Source organism: Scardinius erythrophthalmus (genome assembly GCF_964197995.2).
Source record: "Scardinius erythrophthalmus genome assembly, chromosome: 18".
Lineage (NCBI taxonomy): Eukaryota > Metazoa > Chordata > Actinopteri > Cypriniformes > Leuciscidae > Scardinius > Scardinius erythrophthalmus.
This window is the reverse complement of record NC_138238.1, coordinates 8,763,695-8,778,924: the sequence shown is the minus strand read 5'-3', so window position 1 is coordinate 8,778,924 and position 15,230 is coordinate 8,763,695. Positions and strand designations below refer to the sequence as shown.

The following is a 15,230-nucleotide window of genomic DNA, read 5'->3' as shown; positions in this document are numbered from 1 at the left end:
TCACAGAATCAGTGAGACAATCTGCTCATTTAATTCAATAACTGAACTTTAGGACATTATTTGAACTAATAAAAAAAATAAAATAACATAAAAAGATGCGCTCTATATGCAGAAAAAAAATAAAATAATATACTGATATATAATTGGATTGGCATAACCAATAAAAAAAAAATACATATATACATATATATACACACATATATATATGCATGTGACTTTGCTCCTGTCATGATAAGATACTGTAAATTGTGTTTGTTGGAGTGGGGGTGAGGTTCAAGCTAATCTAGGGCTTATTACTGAAACATGTAATATGCTTGTGTTAGCTTGAAGGATGAATGTTACGTAAAATTAAACAAACAAGCCCGAGGGCTCATTTCCTCACACTTGCAACACACACACACACACACACACACACACACACACACACACACACACACACACACACACACACACACACAAGCGTGGGGAGTCTAAATAGCAGCTCAATGTCTTGACTGGGGTCTATTCATCTTCTCAATGTAAAAATCACCCACTATGCACTGCTGAAGGCCTATGGAATTGGATGTGATTCATATTTTAGAAAATAATAGGCTTAAAACAATGTTTTGACAGATTATATTCATACAGCAGGCTCTGCAAGCTTTCATATTTAGCTTGTTAGCCATTGCAGATCAAATATTAAAACTTAAAATAATATCCTTTAACAGTCATTTTAAAGAAGATCGATTTGCTTTAATTAAATTCCTAAAACACCACATTAGCAAGCAGTTTTTTTTTTTTGCTTTTTTTTTGCATAAATATAACATTTTGTTAAGTTAAAAGAAAAAAGAAAAACTTTCGACAAAGGCTTAAGAAAACTACACTTCAAAACATTCTCTAGTGTACACAAATCTGCTTTTACCTGATCTTGTCTTTTTACCAGACAACAATAAGATGGCAATCATACTCATTTAATTATCAAGTAAATATTAGGGCCATCTCAAAGGTCTCAGACAAGTCGTGCCCTTAAAAGAACTTGAAATGATTGCTCTGCAGTGACCATGTACAGTACATGAAACACACCATCACATCCAAACCTGCCACTTCTGAACTTTGTCCCAAGAATCACTGTCATAAGCACTCAGACGTGGAGTGACAAGTGTACTGTGTACGTGGCCAGTAGATGAACATTACAAAATTCATGTGCATGTTTATGCAACCGGCATGGACAGTGTATTCTTCATGGAGTAATACTGTCAGCTTTCATTCGCCCAGCTCTCCGCAATAAATACATCAACTTGAGTCAGCCTGCAAATATTAACACTGTCTAAGTTGACTTGCTTAAGCAAGACATTGTGAGAAACACAAGAGTCTAGCGGACATCATAGCAGGCTATGGGCCAAAATCTAGTGGGTTGCTTACGTAGGAGGCATTTTAAGGTGTGATCTTGATGTGAAGACTGTTCCAAAAATGTAGGCAGCATAAAATACACCTTATTTTGGTCAATGCTAGGGAGAATTGCATGTATTATTCACAGAGGGGTCAATTGCAAGATGCACAGCTTAGTTAAAAACGACAAGCTCATTTAAAAAAAGAATAATAATCATTTTAACTAGTAATAACATGATAACTAGTGATTTTCTTACAGTGAAAATGAATGTGCAAAATAAACTTAGTGGGGGGAAAATGAACTGGCAGCTCTCATTCAAACAGAGAAAATTAATATCAACAGAAAACATTCATCAGAAACATCATGTAAAAGATGTGAAATTTATTAATAATGGGTTTATGTGAAGACTGTTGAAGTTCACTTAAATTAAAAAAGTTTAAAATATTTTTTTTAAGTTTATTAAATGTTTAAAATTATGGCTTTTAATTATACTGTAACTTTTCTCATTATATTCCCAGATATTGAGAAGAAAACATTCATTTAGTATAGACATAAGTAGCAGTATTGGTGTTACTGGCCTTCATTCATAGAACTTAAGAAGATGCCATTAACCTTCTATATATATATATATATATATATATATATATATATATATATATATATATATATATATATATATATATATATATATATATATATATATATATATATATATATATATATATATATATATATATATATATATATAATAATTACAAATTATTTTTAACACAAATTTATGCTTATTAGCATATCACATTGTTAATTTAAGAGAATGCTAACATTCAAGTTTATTGTAATGTATTGCTAAACATGTTGCTGTCTATGCAGGCACTAGGCAAGGTTTTTGAAACAGAGCTATAGAATGACTATGTTTCTGTCCAATTGTTACTTTTTTATAAAATGGCACTTTTGAAAGAACATAATACAAAACACCCCATCCAATCAACTTAACAAGCACATCAACTGGAAGATAAGTGCCATTTTCGATTCGGTTGTTGGTTTGATTGAATGTGTTATTACACACACACATGCATCCATTATAATCTTCCACATATTGTGCTGTCTGTGGTCCATAACTCCTGGTTTTTTTTTTTTCATCTTTTTCTCTGCCCCATTATGTCTTGTCGATAATCTTTCTCTGAACTAGATTATGTGTTAGACTTTCACACACAACCACGCACGTACATGCACGCACACGCACACGCACACGCACACGCACACGCACACGCACACGCACACGCACACGCACACGCACACGCACACGCACACGCACACGCACACGCACACACACACACACACACACACACACACACACACACACACACACACACACACACACACAGCAGACATGCTCCAAGCTAACAGGATTACATCCTCTCCCATCTTGCCCTGTGACCCAGTAGAAGATTAACCCTTAGCATGCTGCTGGCACAAATACGGTTTTCCTCTACACCCCTTTCCCTGCTGGCCAACACTGACCACACACACTCCAACCGCAGAAGCAGAAGAGTGCCAAGATGGCACCAAATCCCTGTTACTGGATCAGCACAGAGGCACAATGAAAACGTGATTCTATGAACTGGCAACTGAAGCAAATAGAAAACTAGAAACCTTTATATGAGGAAGAGAGAGCAATACAGCTAAAAATATATAAATGGAAAACATACATCTATATATTTTTTATACACGCACACACGCACACACGCATATATATATATATATATACATATATATATATATATATATATATATATATACACACACATATAAACATTGATGCTCCTCATTCTAGTTCTCCATGGCTTGTTTATTTAAATAAAAAAACAGCCATAAAGAGAGATAAAATTATACATAATATTTATATGTTTACGTTCATGGTAGTCTGTTTCATAACTAAAAATATACAAGATACTAGAGCTGCATAATTCTGGATAAATTGAGACATAGTTTCCAATAAAGATAATTACATTCTCCATGATTCTGAACAGACAAAATAACATGTTATTAACTAGAGTTTCTGATCAAATAATAATTGTTGATAATTATCAATTATTATTTTAAAAATCATTCACTCATAAATACTTGTTTCATTAATGGATGAATCAGCATTTTGAACAAATCTCTAAAATGAATGATTCAATGACAAATACATATTTTTAACAGTCACTTGTCAACACCTAGTTGCATACATTGTCTAAACCAGATGCGACAGTTGTTGCTTTGCGTTGTGTCACGCCGCAACATCTTGATGCTGTCTACACTGACAAAGAGAGCATTGCGCGAATGCTCATCACATCGAAAAATCGAACAGGCATCACTTTACTGTTGAAAACCCCTCTCCTCAAATCAAATTGTGTCACAATTTGCCCCAGATTCTCTCATTGTGTGAAGTAAAATGAGTTGTGAATTCCTGTAGCTCAAACATGTTCATGGTGCCAGCAACACCAATGTCATAGGGTTCGATTCTCAAGAAACGCATGAACTGAACTGATAAACTATACCTTTGGATAAAAGTGTCTGCAAAATGTGTAAATGTAAAAGCTGATTTCACACTGATTAAAAGGTGTGACTCAGGTCTGTATTAGCTCGATGGTGTTTTAAGCCCCCAATGGCTCCATAGAGGCAGCTAACCCTACCCTCAACCCTAAACCTACCCATCCCCTCGCTGCCTGGAAGGCGCCGTTGGGGGCTTAAAACACCAAACACCTCTGTGCTCAGGCAAAAGAATACATTCAATGACAAATATTTTTAAAGATATTCTACTGTTAAGTTTCAGTTCCAAAAAAAACTAGAGAGGAAACTCCCTTCTATATTACAGAGAGTCACAGCGGCGTGGTGCTATCAAAACTACTTCAGTTTCACTACAGAAGATAACACACTCTCATGCCGCTGTAATTGTATTACAGACACACACAGCCCTCTAATCTGATGCATAATTAAACGCAGGGTAGAGATAGGAAAGGCCCTCTGTCCTGACATTCTGTGTAAAGGGTGAATAAGAGCAGGACAGACAGGAAGACAATGGGGGAAATGGGAGCCACATAAAGGTTACAGAGAAGAAGCCAAACAGTGGAACAAAAACACCAAACGAACCCTGCATTGAAAGTGAAATAGATAATTTATTGTTAAGTCCATTGATTTTTTGCACATAGATATATCTAAAACACCTTTAAATGATGTGAGTAGTGGAAATGTGGGTTGAAAGTGGAATCAAAATATGCAAATTAATTGACGGAAATTAATTAAAACTGGAACTAAACTGGAATTGGAATTGATTATAAATTGAATGGACATTAAATAACTGATTTTTGGGGGAAAAAGTAGAGGAAAGAGAAATACATTGGGATGGAAATGTAACTGAATTATAGCTTAAACTGGAATTAAAGGAACACTCCGACTTTTTGGGACTTTAGCTTATTCACAGTATCCCCCAGAGTTAGATAAGTCCATACATACCTTTTTCATTTCTGTGCGTTCTGTAAGTGTTATTTGACGCACCCACCGCTAGCCTAGCTTAGCACAAAGACTGGATGTAAATGGATAAGGTAGCATACTAATCCCAATAAGTGACAAAATAATGCAAACATTTTCCTATTTACATGTTGTGATCTGTATAGTCACAGTGTGTACAAATAACAAGGCTATATGAGACAGAGACCATTTTTAATCGTATAAATACTGGGAACTATATTCTCACTAGGCGTAGGAGCACAGCTACTTGGGCGGAGATCTAATGAAGACATAATGTTCCTCATTTAAATAATCTCCACCCAACAGGCAAAAAAGGGACGAGGCCTAATTGAGCTGCATTAGAAAAGAAGACAGTGCTATCGGGTATTTTTACCCTTCTAAAAGATCTTTTTGACCTTTGACCTTTTTTTGACCTTCCAAAAGTACATTTGTTTGACCTTCCTAAGGCTGACAAACTTACAGTGGTTAAAATTTATTTTAAACACTGTTCCTTAACATTAAAACCCAAACATTTATCTGTGCACTGCATATTTTATGGAGAACAGCTTGTTTACTGTTCATCACTCCTCAGAAAATTAGCCATGGTTCAGTGATCGATTACTGTTTGTATTATCTTAGTTTACCGACAAATATCACTTCATATTTATAATGTATAAGAAAATTACAAAAAACAAATCAGTTTGAAACATCCTATAAACGCCGTGCTTGCAAAGTATGTGCATGAAATCCGTTCTGCATGATCCTCTTGTTCGTTAACATTGTCAGGGTCTGAATCGGGCTCGAATTGGTTTGAAATTGACGCCATCATTAATATTTACATCTGAGTAGAGCCCGCAGTAATGGAGGGGTGGGACATTTCCCGAATGTAAAATATGTGGAAAAATAATGCATTTTCCATTAAGCATGAAAACATATTCTAGAAATATGCAATGCAAAGGTCAAAGGTTTGATTACCAGACAATGCATGAAATGATAAAAGACAAAAAAACACACAAAAAAACACAATAAAACCAGTAATAATGATCTCACCTAATTATCTCAATCATATGGGAAAACATAAAAAAAAAGATATATATAAAAAAAAAAAATGTAAAAAATATTTTTAAAAAGTCACATCCCATCTCTCCTCTCCTAGCACGTCATAATAAATACAAAAAAGGTATATATATATATATATATATATATATATATATATATATATATATATATATATATATATATATATATATATATATATATATATATATATATATATAAACCCGTTACAATAAAATTCAGAAAAGACAATCAGAAAAAAATATCAACAATTTTAAATTCTTCATTAAGACCTTGTGGTGCCATTGTATTGTTGCAAAAAAACTGCATGAAATGAAAAAAAAAAGAACATTGAAAGCAATGTACACTGCTTTAAATCAACAAACTATTCTGCTTGGTTTTTGAGCAATGTCTGTGAAATAATATATAATTCTTTTAGAAAAGCTGAAATTGCATATTCATTGTTTTATACATAGTTTCCACAGCCTGTATAGAGCATTATCATTTAAATAATTTTTTTATTAAATTGTTATTTTTTCCCACTTGTCTATTTTTGTGTTATCATATCATTTCAGACAAACCCACCCATAAATTGCACATAAATGCATAAATGTAAATGTGCTTGGTCACCATCCATGTCAGACAGACGGTCTCTTCCTATCTAAGTGGGCGGATCTTGACCAGAATAAACTGCAGTGTGGACTAGATCTCATGCGGTCTAGTCACAGGTCTGATTATATGTGACAAAGCAAGCCCTAATGTCATAATGCCGTTTCAAATCAATCTCAGAAAAAGAATAATCTAAAAAAAACAGCATCAAAAAGCATTTTGCTTTCATTTGAGCTGGCAAGGATGTTTCCCGACCAGCAAACACATTGATAAAAGCCAAATTACAGCAGTTTCATGTTCCGTGACTTGTTGAGATAATGCCTTCATTAGGATGCCAGAGGGAAAGAGGAGGAGCCGAGAGGCAGTCGACTGAAGCGAGCGTAACGCACACGCACACACACTCACGCACACAGGTAACCCATCCCCCAAAGAAAAGGCTCATTCCTTATATGGATACGGATGGTGCAATGTTTAATTGCTCCATCACCCGTGCCATTTAGAGACAGAGTGTGAGTGTGTGTGTGTTTGACTTAGTGTCGGTGTCAGTGTTTTGCTTTATTGTGCTGAAGCTCAGAGATCCGTGGGCTCAATTACTGGCCCACTGAGAGGCACTCCTGTGTTTGTCGCAATCAACAAAACTGCAGCGGCCAACAGAAAAGAGCAGGCGCAGAGAAGCACAGACCCGCAGGGACATGGGTCTGGACCCAGAGCGCAATTCAGTATGAGCTTGGACAATTAATAGCCTGTCAATATCTGCTAGAAGCAGCTGGTCACTGCAGCTCTTCCATTTTCAAAATGATGAAATGACAATTTTTTCCCAATGACTAATGTTAAATATGACGAGAGGCCATTATGTTGAAAGATCAGCACCAAGCAGATAACATCAGGCAGACTTAAAGTTTAGAGTTACAGGAAATACTCGATTATGTGCATTATAATGTTGAATTTTGTATTTAGAGTAACATTTGGGATTCCAAATAACTGTATTTTAAAAAAATCGGATGTTTATAAGCTATATTATATATAGATGCATACGTACATAGTTCCAAAGTTACTGGCCACTCAGCATTTTCACTGGCCACAATTTTGACATCGGTACCATGGGGAAAACTACAATATAGATATATTAGTGCTGGGCGGTTTGACCAAAAATCAACATCACGGTTTTTTTCTAAATTATACCGGTTTCACGGTTTTTACCGTTTTTTTTTTTGTGTGTTTTTTTTTTCTCAAGCATGATGGGTGTTTACCACATTTTCTACTGAGTGAGAGAGGAAATAGTGCAGTAGATTTACTTATAATGCCCTATTTTATTGTCATGAGTGAATATTATAGAAAAAATCCACACTAATATTAATAATACAGGTTTGCAAGGCTGTTTACAAAGAGGTGCCAGCAGGACGCGCTTTAGGAGCGGCAGAAACAGTGGTTTCCCCGGTAACTAGAGGTGGGCGATACTCCAAATTTTGATATCGATCCGATACCAAGTAAATACAGGGCCAGTATCGCCGATATCGATACCAATACTTTTTAATTTTAAAAGCATGCTCTTGAACTTGTATGCACTTTCCTGTGCTAGAACAGTGTGTCATGATTTATGAGGTGAATGCATCATTAATATGCTAAATCTGAAAACGTTTTCATGACTACTAAATATGTTGTGATTTGTGCTCTCAACTCGCCTGTAATTATTAGTCAGTGACTTTTACAAAACTACCCTAATTATAGTAAAAGTACTATTGTACACTAGTCTACTGTTCAAAAGTTTTGGGTCTGTAAGATTTTTAATTCTATTCTGCATTTATTTGATCAAAAATACAGTAAAAACTGTAATATTACAATTTAACATAGGCTATCTGTTTTCTATGTCATACTAAACTGTAATTTATTCAATTGATCAAAGCGTAATTTTCGGCATCATTACTCCAGTTATGATGATAATTAATTTTAATATGCTGATTTACAGCTCAGAAAACATTTCTTATTATCAATGTTGAAAACAGTTTCATATTTTTTTGTGGAAACCATGATGCAGAATTATTTGATGAACCAAGTTGAAAGAACAGCATTTATATGAAGTAGATTTTTTTAACAGTAAAAACAGGAAACGAGAACAAAACCCTTGACTGTCACTTTTGATCAATTTAATGCATCAATCCTTGTTGAATAAAAATATTAATTTCATTAAAAAAAATCTTACTGTCCTCAACATTTTGAACCGTTATATACACTTTTGCTTTGTTTATTGCAAAATAACTCCCGATTGTTTCTCTGTCATCTAAGCAAGGCTGTGAGCTCAGTGAAGCACCAGCATCGAACGCTCTCTGTGATTGATTGGTTTCGTCTTGTATCCAGATGACTAGGAGAAAAAGTTATATCCTACACAATTATCTGCTAACATTCGCTTATTTTTCCACTTAGAAGCTTATTTTACGCACTGAATTGCGTGCTAAATTAATAAAAATTACTGGTAAAAAAAACACACATTTGGATCGATATTTTTATGTGAGGATCGATCCTTTTCGATACCACGTCAGTATCGAAGTATCGATATTTTAGGATCGATCCGCCCACCTCTACCGGTAACGGCTGTACACAAAGCAGCAACGCTCATAAACACTGCTTTATCAGGAAAGATAAAGAAAGATTCAATCGTAATAACAAAGAAACTTTTCTTAAGACCGTCAGTTCACTTCAGATACGTTAATACAGTATAAAAACACGCGCGCCGCAAGAAAAAAAGACTCTCACCCCCACACGTCTCGTGCCCATTCTAGTCAATGCTTGTGTTTCAGATCGAAGCTTCCCAGAAGCGGCTCTCCGCGCCGCTTCGCTAAATATAGGCGCCTGGTCTATTTTGACGCACCACGTGGAGGACGGAATAAAACCTTGTCGCAGCTGTAATGCGCCGCAGACGTGTGTTGTAAATGAGGGGTGAGACTGTGTCGCGCAGCGCCGCGTTCCGATTAAAGCGACATACACCGGTTTTGCGGTATATTAAAAATTCATATCGTAACAAAAATAAACACCGGTATTCGGTATGAACCGGTAAACCGCCCAGCACTAAGATATATCTTTAGTATTATCTTAAAATTTGGCAGCAAGTATATTAGGCACAATTTAGGAAGGCTTTATGAAAGAAAGACGGCTTTTTTTTTGTGAAAGACGCACAAAATCTGCGGGAATGAGTAAAATTATGTTCAATACAAGCAATTCCATGCTGAAATTCAAGCCTGGTAAAACCAACAATATTCACCCAGAGCAAATGAAACGAGCGTGTCAACTCGCTTTCGGAGAGATGAGAGAGCGAGAGAGCCCAGCTGGTATTCTGCAGAAAATGAGTATTGGAAGCATTTCAGATATTTCAGTATCGATACGTATTGAAAAATCAGAATTTATGACAACACTACATTGCGCTAAAAAGACTAAAATTGAAAAATGAATATATTATATAGAAAATTCAACCCGCCAAAGTGCCTAGTAGTGACTAAAATCCACACCGCTATTTCACTCTGAAATTCACTTTACGAAAATAAAATAGCTTACAAATGTCGTTTCATGTTCACTCCAAGCTAATTTCATTCATTATCTTCTACTGATTATAATACTACTACAAGCTGTATCCTGATGTCAGCAATTGCATAATGCAATGCTAAAAGGTCTAAAGAAAGCTGCACCTGGGTGTAACAGAGCAAAGAGCGATGTGTCAATAAACTAAAGTCATTTAATGCTCTGTGCTCTGGGAAATACTGTCTTCACCAGCAGAGGGTAAGGGTGAGGTCAGATGGTTTTACTTAAAAAAAAAAAAAAAAAAAAAAACTCTAATCCAGGCCAAATCCATGCTGGGCACAATGCCAGTCTTCACAACACTCACCATACCAACCACAACCGCATGGACACACATGCCAAGTCCCCAGACTGAGTGAGCGAGTGCCACACAACATGATATGATGTATGTGTTTATCTGATGATTTTATTAGAATGTATTAATAGTGTGAGAAAAAAAGGATACAATAATCCCTTTCACTTTGAAGTGTCACAATACGCAAGATAAAATCTGTCACTCCTTCCGTAACATCGCAACTGAGCTATTACCCCACCATTTAATTCCACAAAAAAGGTGACATGTACGAGTAGTAATTTAGCACCAAACATTACGTTACTTGCGGCCAATTCATTTGAATTGAATAAAATCATGTGATCAAACGTAAACCTTATTTCATTACCTCATCAATGAACATGATTTGTGAGTCCCGTCGGATTGATTTCCTTCGGCAGTGGAGGTGAAGACGACAACTTCCATCATTCCACACCTTCGTTATTGTTTTGAATATGTGACCTCTAGCGGTGAAAATTACATACTGTGCAAGGACTCAATTCTCAAAACTGCAACTCTTTTTAATAAAACAAAACAAAACGTTGAGTGCACCCCTAAAGGAAAAGTTCACATAGCCTGAATTAATATTCATGAAGCAAGCTATAATTTTAGCGACATGACGTCACAAAAAACGCACAAAAAGCACTGAGCAGCAGGCTATCAGAATGTATGTGACCCAGACAGAGCTGTCCCTAGGCACTGGCTGGCAAGGCCACTGCATCTGAATCTCAAATCTCCATCGCTACGTCCTCCTCTGTTGCTATTCTGCCCTTCTCGCTTTCAGAATGCCGCTCTTTGACTATTCTGAACTGATATTTTCAACACATGCATGCCCCCTCAGCGCCATTCCTCTGTTCTCTCCATGATAACACTGCTATACCACTGTCTTGTAGGGCTGTGTATTGGCAAGAATCTGGCGATACGATACGTATCACGATACATGGGTCACGATTCAATATATTGCAATATATTTCAATACTGTGCATAAGGCGATATATTGGGATTTTTTTAAAGTAAAATATATTAAAAATATTAAAAAAGAAAGACATGATGTGCATAAAAGTCAAAGAAGTTTACTTTAGGTAAACAATTCAGTACACAGAAAATCAAACTGCCAGTTTGGGCTTGTGGTTTACAGGTTAGTGAGCAAATGTTTATATGCTCAAGTAGGCCATAATAAAAGAAAATAGGTACATAGCCCCTGTCACAATACAAAACAACAACGTGAACTGGACGAAAATGAATGAAAGTGGATGAAAGTGAACAAAATAAATGTGTTATATTGAAATCAAGTTTTATGTGATAAAAGATTTTAAAAGAACTGGACGCGCGAATGAGGCGAACCGCGCCGCACTAAACGCCTCGTGCCGCAGGACTAAACGCGTCTTTGCATTGACTTAACATTGCAATCACTCGCGCCAGATGCTCTCTTCGCGTTTGATGTGAGCGATGCACGCGATTACATTTAGAAATAGACAGGCTTTGTTTCCAAATGCACCAAGCAAATATATCCTTTCAACTGTATAAACTTTTATAAAACCAGCCAATATAATCACAATAAACACATCCAAAATGAAATATTTAACATAGGCTATATAACAACTGCACAACGTCTAATTTGTAAACAAAATTATTTACGCACTAAATCCAGCATAAACTCCGGCACAATTTGCATATGTTTAAACTCTCAAGGTAGACATCACATCCCGAACCTCACAGCAATTGGCTGCCGACTGCGTTTTTCGCTTGATATTTGTATAAAGGAACAGCCCAACTTTTTGACGCTCTCGGTCGCTCTCAACGCTTTCTCCGGTCCGCTGTCAATCCTAAAATGTCCAGTGGACACGCACCGTTATAGACGAGCCTGGCGAGGACACTAGTGGTGCATCTCAGCATAGCTATCTAGTGGTAGGGATTTAAACAACATAAACGTGAACCACTGTCTTACGTTCTTAACATGAATATTTTTGGACGTAAAAAAAAAATAAATAAAATAAAATCGATATTGCGTTTTTGAAAATCGATACAGTATTGCAAAATAAAATATCGCGATACTCAAGTGTATCGATTTTTTCTTACACCCCTACTGTCTTGAGGGAAATATAAAAGTAAAAACTGTGGGAGAGCATATCAACAGAATGTTAATAAACAGACTACATGAATAAATAAAGAAAACCTTCAGAAAGAAAGAATCATTTCTGATTATCCAGACAAACATGGAAAATGATATTGAACCTGAGGTAAAAATAAAAGCGAAAGAGCAAGAAATTGTCATTTATTAGTTACAATTAAAATGAATCTGCAATTAAACAGTTTAAACTAATTCTCTGACCCTTGAGAGCTCAGCCAAATGAAGACAAGCAAGACATTTGAGGGGAAAACTAGGTTTCAAGATTTCTGCAATCCCATGCGATTACTTCCTAGAAGTCTAACTTAAAAACCAAAAAATGGCCGGTTACTTGTAGTTTCGTAATCACGTATTTTCCAAAAATAAAATGGAGTTTTTGTCTACTGAACTTTTTTTTTTGGAAAGACAAACTGAAATAAAATTAGTTTTAGTTTGAAGGGAACCTACAGTATTATGCAAAATTCACTTTTATAAGATGTTTGAACACAGCAGCGTGTCCACAGTGTGCGTAAACAACCAGCCTATAATGGTAAAAATTCAGCAACTCCTTTTTTATAATCACCATAAATCATAAACAGTCTCTCCAAACGAGCGGTTCCAGATTTGACTTGAGACGATCTGCCCTATTAGAATAGACCCCACTCTGAGTGAACCGCAGCAGGCCACCATTTCTGTTTCACTGTAGCAGCTGGATAGATACAATGTTTGTGCCAAAAAAAACCCCCAACATTACAAATTTTGTGTTATTGGACGTACCAACGAACAATGTTAAAATGTCATATTTTCGCAAATCATTGTACGCCGGACTGCAACACAAACGGGGGTCAGTTCAACTCTGGGCTTGCACAAAACTGGTTTCTGAAAGATTTGTAGATTTACATGACAGTTTAGACTAGTAGATGAGTTGAATCAACTTAACTCTACAACAACTGCATACATTCATCCACTAACCATTCAGAAAAGTCCAGTTGCATTCTAAAAGGAAAGTGGGCCAGGATCAGCAGCTCATTTGCATTTAAAAGGACACACAAAAACTGTGTTTTTCCTCACACCCAAATAGGAGCAAATGTGACGAGCAATAATAAATGATCTGTGGGGTATTTTGAGCTGAAACTTCACAGATGCATTTTGGGGACACCAGAGACTTATAGTACATTTTGTGAAAATGGGCACAAAAGGTCCACTTTAAATTGAAGTGCTAAAATGATTAAAACAAAAATACAGCTAAACAGAAATATTATTTTAAAACTAATACAAATTTTTAAAAAAATCCAATTTACTACAACTTTAACTAAGATTAAAATGAAAACTGAAAATCTAAAAATAAAAGCTAATTTAAAATATTAATAAAAACTAGCTTAAATATCATGAGTTTGCAGGTGTTTACAGATGTTCAGCTTCTTATCAATTCCCAAAATCATGGAGGATAACCTTCCTGCCCGTAGCGGCACCAAATGGAATCGCAAATTATTCATAATGAACATATTTTTTAACATGTTAACCCCAATATGGTTGTCTCTGCACATTAAGCTGGAATAAGAAGTATTTTAACATCAAAAACATTACATAACCAATCTAAGTGATTCAGCAGTTAGTGGAAATGGTTCAGGGAAGTGTTTCCCTAGAAACAGCATTTGGACATTTGGATGAGCTTCAAAGAATTACACCATCCACAACAGGAATCTGAATCTCCAGACAGTAGCATCGCATTCAAACTTTCCACAGGGGCTAGCGAAATCATCCGAGAAGGGGATTCTGGGTAATGCGGAACTGAGCTCAATGCTCACTGCACCTGTGGTGCAAAACAACGGTAACCAAGCCACAGGAGGTACGGACGTAAACAATACATTCCCAACATACACCTCAGCCCCCGCCGTGGCCTAAGGGGGCAAATTAGAGCAGTTTATTCCCTTTGGACAGAAACTGAAAGCTACGGCTCATCAGAAAGAGCCTCTCAACGAATATTTCAGAGCAGCAGGCAAAGGTGGCGTGCGTCATGTAATGGCTTTTAGCTGCGCATCTCCCTCCCCTCTTCGTGACGTCCCATAACCCCAGGTCATCTCGCACAAGCCATTTAAGCCTCTCTCTCCTCTGACGTTTATGACAGATCTTCTGTTTTCCAAATGCTGCTGTTATTAGAGTCTCTCACAAACGGGACGGGCCATGCAGCGTGTACTAATAAAGAGTCCCAGACCAAACACTTACCACAACTCTAATTAACAAACCAGTGACTAAATGAAAAGATGTATCTGGTCGAGCTCTTATGTGATAATGAAGGCCATCAATAAAACCAAACCACTCAGTGGTTCTATTTTCAGAAGTGCAAGAGTAAATGTGCATCCACTTCATTCTAATGCTGCTCAAGATCTTTGGTGCTTATTATTATTATTATTAATGTTGTGCAGTGCTCCTTAATATTTTTGTGCAAACCGTGACAGTCGTTTTCAGGGTTCTTTGATGAATAGAAAGTATATTATAAATATGTATTCACTGTCACTTTTAATCCTTGCTGAAAAAAGTATTAATTTCTGTAAAAAAAAAAACTTAATATAATAAAAAAATATATGTACAGCACCATTCAGTAGTATATAGTACATTAAATGCAGCTCAAAGTGATTATAAAATATATTAAACAAAATAACATACAAAAATAGAATATAGAATAGAATAAATAAATACAATTACAAAAACAGTAAGAA

At 36.0% G+C, this 15,230-nt stretch overlaps 1 protein-coding gene across 21 annotated transcripts in view; it reads right to left on the bottom strand.

The window, feature by feature from the left end:
- Nucleotides 1-15,230, bottom strand: part of camk2g1 (calcium/calmodulin-dependent protein kinase (CaM kinase) II gamma 1) — an 84,715-nt gene that overhangs the window by 35,477 nt on the left and 34,008 nt on the right. The window lies entirely within an intron of this gene.